Consider the following 7165-nt stretch of genomic DNA (forward strand, 5'->3'; position numbering starts at 1 on the left):
CTGATTCTGTATCGGGCCTCTTTCAGCTTAGCCATCCTGACGGCAGCAAGGTAACTCCATGCATCCTCTCATTCACACCACCCCTGTCCCCCTGCCTCGGGGGTACAGCAGAGCACTTCATTCCTGGTCCCTTCTCTCAGCTGACCTGTATTTCCTCCTGTATCAGAACTTTTTAAAAAAGATCCTCGCTGAGCTCCTGATTTGCAGCAGGTCATGTGCTAAGTGATCAAGAGGTACTGTCTCGGGACGCCTGGGTGGCTCAGTTGGTTAAGCAGCTGCCTTCGGCTCAGGTCATGATCCCAGCTTCCTGGGATTGAGTCCCACATCGGGCTCCTTGCTTGGCAGGGAGTCTGCTTCTCCCTCTGCCTCTGCCTGTGTTCGCTCTCTCTCCCTCTCTCTCTCTCTCTCTGACAAATAAATGAAAAATCTTTAAAAAAAAAAAAAAAGAGGTACTGTCTCATTTATCCTCACAAATACTCTGCAAGGCAGGTAGTGTCATCAACCCCATTTTACTGATGTGGAAACCGAGGCTCAGCGCGGTTAAGAAACTTGTTTAGATTTCACATCCAATGAACAAACGGCTGAGCCAGGGTTTGCATGAGGTCTCTCCAACTCCAGAACCCACTTTGGTCCTAGCACAACATGTTGCTCCCTTAACGCCTTATCCTCCCTGCAGATGCGTCTTCACAGCAGTCCTGCCCCCTCCATGATTCAAGGCAGAGGTTCTTCCATCCAAGTACTAACCAGGCCCGACCCTGCTTAGCTTCCGAGATCAGTCGAGATCGGGCGCGTTCAGGGTGGTATGGCCGTAGACTCAAGGCAGAGGTTCTTTACCTCAGGCACCCAGCCCTACTACACACAGGCCCCTCTTCGCCACTTCTCTGGCTTCACTGCCTTAAGTTGCTTATGTGATTCTGAGCAAGGCAGCTTAAGATTCTCAGTCTTGTTTCAATATCAAGAGGTCTGAGTTCCTACACCTGTGACATAGTCATTGGCTAGCATTGCAAGAAACAGCAAAATTAAAAATGAATAGGGAAAGGGAAACCTGGGTGGCTCAGTCGGCTGGGTGTCTGCCTTCGGCTCAGGTCATGATCCTGGGATCCTGGGACCAAGCACTGGGTCAGGCTCCCTGCTGGGTGGGGAGTCTGATCTGTCCCTCCCCTGAATCATGCTCTCTCTAGCTCACTCACTGTCTCTTTCAAGCAGGTAAATAAAATCCTAAAAAAAAAAAAAAAAAAAAAAAAGAATGGGAAAAAAATAACTTAAGTCACTGAAATCTTGTAACGGATACCTATGTGGGTATTAATATATAATCATTCCTATTATTGTTAACATTTTAAATTTTCATCATGTTTTAAGTAAAGAATTAAATGATTTAAGGGTTTTTTTTTTAAGATTTTATTTATTTATTTGACAGAGATATAGCAAGAGAGGGAACACAAGCAGAGGGAGTGGGAGAGGGAGAAGCAGTCTTCCCGCTGAGCAGAGACCCCGATGCGGGGCTCAATCCCAGGACCCTTGGATCATGACCTAAGCTGAAGGCGACACTTAGCGACTGAGTCACCCAGGTGCCCCAAGAATTAAATAATTTATGGAAAAGAAAGCAAGATGAGAAACACCAAATTTAAAGACCTAGAGTAGCCCCACCAATAGCTGGATTCAAAATCCACCATCCCAGTACCAGGATCTGAGCATCCCAAAACAGTCACCGAGATTCAGTATGTGAAGAAAGCATAAGCTGCGTTTCCCAAATTCTGCCCTAGGGAACCCTTACCCCAGGAGATGCTATGCCAAAAAAAGTTTCCGTAGTTAAACAGGTTCGAGAGATAGTACATACTCCCGTCCCTGCCTAAGGGTTTACAACACTCCTTAGCAAATTTTAAGTTTGAGAAGTTTTTCAGTAAAGAGATCTGCCCTCTCTTTATTTAACTCAGTGCTTCTTCAATTTATGTAATCCCAGAACCCCTTCATCCTTTTTAGGTGCCATGGAATCAGTGTTCAGCGGAACAGACTTTGGGAAATGCTGTTCTGGCATCTCCACCCTCGCCTGACTCAGACCAGGTTCATCTGCAGATCACCAGCCTGCCAGCTGGAGCCACCCACTCGGCTGGCGGTGCCAGTAAGGCCAGCAGCACGTGGCCAGGGCCCGTGGAGCAGAGCTCACACTCCCGCTCCCTGCGGGGCCCTCAGGCTGCCTCTCTGACCCCCAGACCCTGGAGCTAGCTGCTGGCCCCAGCCCGCTGCTGACCTCCCTTGACTCGATCCCCCGCCTTCAGGGGCCTCCTGCCTCCCCCCGCTTCCTGGTGCCACGTGCGTGTGCCTACTCCCCACCAGAGAGGACACGCCGGAGAGCAAGCTTGGGTGACAAGCCTGGCTGCTTGGGAGGGGACCCCCCCACACTCACCGCACCCCACCGAGGCAGTCCTTGTGCAGAGCGGGGTGCTGGGGAACCGGCCTGTGTTTGAGCAGAGGCATCCGACAGCTTGCAGGACGAAGACACAAACAGCTCCCAAGCTCCAAACGCCTTCACAAACTTCCAGCGTGTGAAAGAACCCACCTGTCTCTCCAGCACCCCACCCACCAGGTGACACCCGCAGCAGCCGCCTCCACCCCCGACAGCCAAAGTCATGCGACTGCTACCAGCCTTTGCCCAGCAGCCCGTAAGGACGGGGGCAGCATCCCCGGTACATTCTGTCCAGCTCCAATCCCAGGACATAGGTCGAGAAACAGTAAGGACCATAAAAGTCCCAGGAGGGGGTGGGCTGGGGATGTGTGGTGTGTGAAATCAGGGGAGCCATCCACTTCCTCATGAAATGTGCTTCTCCAAGCATCCTCTTTTTTAAGGACCAGGATTAATAATGTCCATGACTAAAGACCCTGTGCACCTGCTGGTATCTAAAACAATATTCATGGGTCCATGTGAGTCTGCGTGAGCAGAGGGGTAAGTCAAGAACACAGGACGAAGCCAAAAGGGAAAAGTTCTGTTAGACAGAACTGCCTTTAAAAGGTCCATGTTTCCCATGATTGGTAATTAACTTCGGCATCAATGAACTGCTTGCCTTTCCTGCCTCCATACCCCCACCCATGGATCCCCCCCACCATGAAATTTATAGCCCCTCTCTTGGATTGCTACAGTCTACAGCAAGTGTAGGACTGAAACAACAACTAGAGGGCAAAGCAATTAACAATTTCCCCAGGCTGAAGTTCTAGCCTCTTATTGCCTTGATAATTTACTCTGCAAAGTGGCAGGCACCTTGGCTCAGAGTCACTTTCCAAATCTATTTAAAAGTCCCTGAATTCTGCTGAGTCTGATTTCACTCTATGAACAGGACAAAGAAAAAACAATAAGGTCTTCAACACTTCATTGTTTTGTGTTAAATATCACCCGTGATACTTATTTAAAAGCCTGTAATTATAATACAACTTGCTTTTCCTGCAAAGCTTCCATTTCCTGGTATACTAGGAGGCAGAATTAGTGGTTTTATTGTTTCAGTGCATCTCTGGAGCAGTGGACCAAAGATTCTATCACAGGGTGTCATCCCTCCTCCACCACATCTTATTTCCACAGAGATCCTGCAGCCCTCAGACCCAGCCTCATGGTTCTTGTGGAAAAGTTGTGGGGGTTCTGAGCTTTCAGGGAAAATACAAGAAATGGGAATGCCAAGACTGAAAGGAGACAAAATTATATCACAATCTGTCCAATTCTGAACCAGTGATATTGTCTACTCTGACCTCTCCTCACTTCCAAATGCATTTTTTCATGCTTCCTATTCACGGAACAGCTCCACCATCCGCCACTGGCTCAAGCCATTTACATGGCAGTCATCTGGAACTTACCTATTTCCCTCACCATTATCCCTGTGCCAGATCCACCCAGTCTCTTAAGTTCTAAGGCCCGTCAGGACTCCTCTTCTTCTCCAGCCTACCACTACCACCTTTGTTAAAACCACCATCACTTCCCCTGGTTTAACAAGAGGCCCCTACCCAGTCTCCCTGCCTCCAGGCTTGCTCCTTTCTCTCTATTCTCCACACTAGAGCCAGGATGATCTTTTAAGATAAAAAACAAAATAGATCATATCACTGCTCTGCTTAAGACTCCCCAGAGGGGCATCTGGGTGGCTCAGTGGGTTAAAGCCTCTGCCTTCAGCTCAAGTCATGGTCCCAGGATCCTGGGATCAAGCCCCGCATTGGGCTCTCTGCTCAGCAGGAAGCCTGCTTCCTCCTCTCTCTCTGCCTGCCTCTCTGCCTACTCTCTCTATGTCAAATAAATAAGATCTTAAAAAAAAAAAAAAAAAATTCCCCCAGAAACTCAGGGCACCTGGGTGGCTCAGTCATTAAGCACCTGCCTTTCTTTTTTTTTTTTTTTTTTTTTTTTAAAGATTTTATTTATTTATTTGACAGAGAGAAATCACAAGTAGATGGAGAGGCAGGCAGAGAGAGAGAGAGGGAAGCAGGCTCCCTGCTGAGCAGAGAGCCCGATGCGGGCCTCGATCCCAGGACCCTGAGATCATGACCCGAGCCGAAGGCAGCGGCCTAACCCACTGAGCCACCCAGGCGCCCAAGCACCTGCCTTTCACTCAGGTCATGATCCCAGGGTCCTGGGATCTAGCCCTGCATCAGGTCCCCACTCAGCAGGGAGCTTGCTCCTCCCTCTGTCTCTATCCCCCACACCCGGGCTTATGCTCTCTTTCTCAAATAAATAAATAAAATTAAAAACAAAACGAAACAAAACAAAAAACATCTCAGAAACTACCTGTGTTCACCAGGACAAAATTGAAACCCTGATCTTGGTATATAATACCCTTCACCTTAGCATCCAGGCCCCCTCTTCAGCTTCCCTTCTCCTATCCTTTCTCTTATCAAATATTAAACTACTGCAGTTCTCAGAACACACCATGCCTTACCATGCCTCTAGCCTTTGCATGTACTGTTTTCACATTCTGGACCAAGTTTCCATCTTTCTCCTGGCTAAAGTCCATTCCATTCTCCAAGATTCAACTCATGCATATCTTCCTATGGAAAACTTGCTGGAGAGGTAAAAAGTCCATCTTCCCTTCTTACTCTTCCCAAGGGTTAGCATAAAATCATGCTGTTTTGCTGTTGTTGTTTCTTATCCATCTGGTATGCGGCACAAAATGAGGTAGATCTCCAAGCAACTCCTGACAAACAGCATTCGTCTTTCCTTTCCTCTTCCCTAACAGGGCCCCCACTTTGTTCTGGGACTCATTCTCTCCCAAGAAGCTCCAAGTCTCAGGTAAAGCTGACTACATCTGATTGGTCCAATGGCAAGTGCGCTTCCTTTCACAAGAATTGGCTCAAGAATGACATGTGACCCAGTTCTGGCCAATGAGATATGATGTTTCTTGAGAGCAACAAGAGGTGTGAGATGTCCTTGCTCCTTCTTCCACATCAGTGTATATTTGGTGTCAGGGTCCGTTTGGCAGTCCGGTGAATTCTATGGACCCCTTCTTAGAATGATATTTTGAAATACATCAAATAAACTACATGCAAACAATTATAATATAACATAACTATTAAAATATGAAAACAACAAATTTATGATAATATATGCAATACTTTATTAACATATTCAATATCAAGTTCTAGTGGCAGAGGTCTAATAACTACTACAGTTTCAAATTAAGCATAAAGTATTTTCATGATATATTCACAATTATAATGCTACTTAAAAATACATATGATTTCTATTGGCAGAAACCCACACTGCCCTTCTACTACTATAGTTTGTTACCTACATTCATAATTGAAGGAAATAACAAATATTAATTAGAGTTTGGTGATGTGATTCTTTTTCCCATTCAGGCTCATGGATCCCTGAGCATATCCATGGAGCTCAGAAAAGAACCCCTGCTCTGGACTTTGTACTCTGTGGTTGTGATGGCAGGAGCCACTGCAGCCATTTTGCTAACAACCTAAGGATGAACTAGTATGGAGGTTAACATAGCAAAAAGATGAAAAGAAACTAAGTCCTTGATGCTGATGCTGAGTAAACCAACCAACCAACCCCAGAGCCCATGGACTTCATTTATGAAAAGTTATAAAATTACTTACTGTTCAAGCCCATCTGAGCCAGGGTTTCAGTCTCTTTAGCTAATTTACAAGAGAAAAAAATGTTTAACTTTATATCAGAGTCACAGTCATAGGACAGAACAAATGCAACATCTACACTGAGTTTCCAGTCAAAGCAAGAAGCTCCTCTCCTGACTAAAATCCATGTATTTTTTTTAATTTTAATTCCAGTATAGTTAAAATAGACTAAAACCAATTTAAACCACCCTGCTATGTTCACAGTGTAGGACAGCACTGATCTCCCCAAAATCACGTCAGCCCTGAGCCCTATGCCACAGAGGCTAGAGAAGCACCTGTCCCACAGCACCATTTTGCAAAGCTTATTGGTTGGAGGTGAAGCCTTGCACAGAGACCAATAAACAAGAATACTTTTCCTAACTACTGTACATTGAGCACGCCTGAAAGCCCTAACAAGGGTTCTGAACTTAAAAGCTGACATTCTAAAGACTATACTTTCAGGGATCATTTCTATATTTCATTACTAGAGAAGTTTCTCTGAACGTGTAGAGTACCTGAAATCACGAAGAGGAGATGCAGGGTCCCTTCCTGCCTGTGAAGCTGGCTCTGGGCGTGGCTTCTGCAGCTGCCCTCTGTCATTAATGATGGTTTTTTTCCTCCTTTGGGGGAGTAGGAGGGAAGGGATGCCATCTGAGTGGGTTTTTTGGGGGGGGGCTGACACTCCATCACCCACAGGGAGGGGTGAGAACAATGTGGGACACCCAAAAAAGCAATGTTATTCAAACTATTAGTCCCTAGAAAAGATGGACCTTGAGCACTTGTCAGAAACACCTTGAATACACATTAGTAACATGGGAGAGAGATGTCAGGGCCCTGTCCCCACAGGTTCTGATTCAATAGGTTGGCAGTGGACCCCAAAATTTGCATTCTCAAAATGTCTGGAGTTATCCTGATGCTGGAGACCACACTTTGAGAAGCACTAGCCTACAACCTCCGCAACAGCCCTGAATTATTTCCTCACCCACGTGGCAAATGATAACACTTAGGGAAGAGGACTGGCCTTAAAAATTCATCAGATATTAACATTCAGAGACAGCAATCTAGTTTTCTTTACCAA

At 46.3% G+C, this 7165-nt stretch overlaps 1 non-coding gene across 1 annotated transcript; it reads left to right on the forward strand.

Annotated features, from left to right (window-relative positions):
* Positions 1 to 6533: 6533 nt before the first annotated feature.
* LOC131817306 (small nucleolar RNA U3) lies at positions 6534 to 6747 on the forward strand. The gene has a single exon (XR_009348487.1). It is a non-coding gene; the product is annotated as a small nucleolar RNA U3 (small nucleolar RNA).
* Positions 6748 to 7165: the final 418 nt, after the last annotated feature.

Source organism: Mustela lutreola, chromosome 15 (assembly GCF_030435805.1).
Source record: "Mustela lutreola isolate mMusLut2 chromosome 15, mMusLut2.pri, whole genome shotgun sequence".
NCBI classification, from domain to species: Eukaryota; Metazoa; Chordata; class Mammalia; order Carnivora; family Mustelidae; genus Mustela; species Mustela lutreola.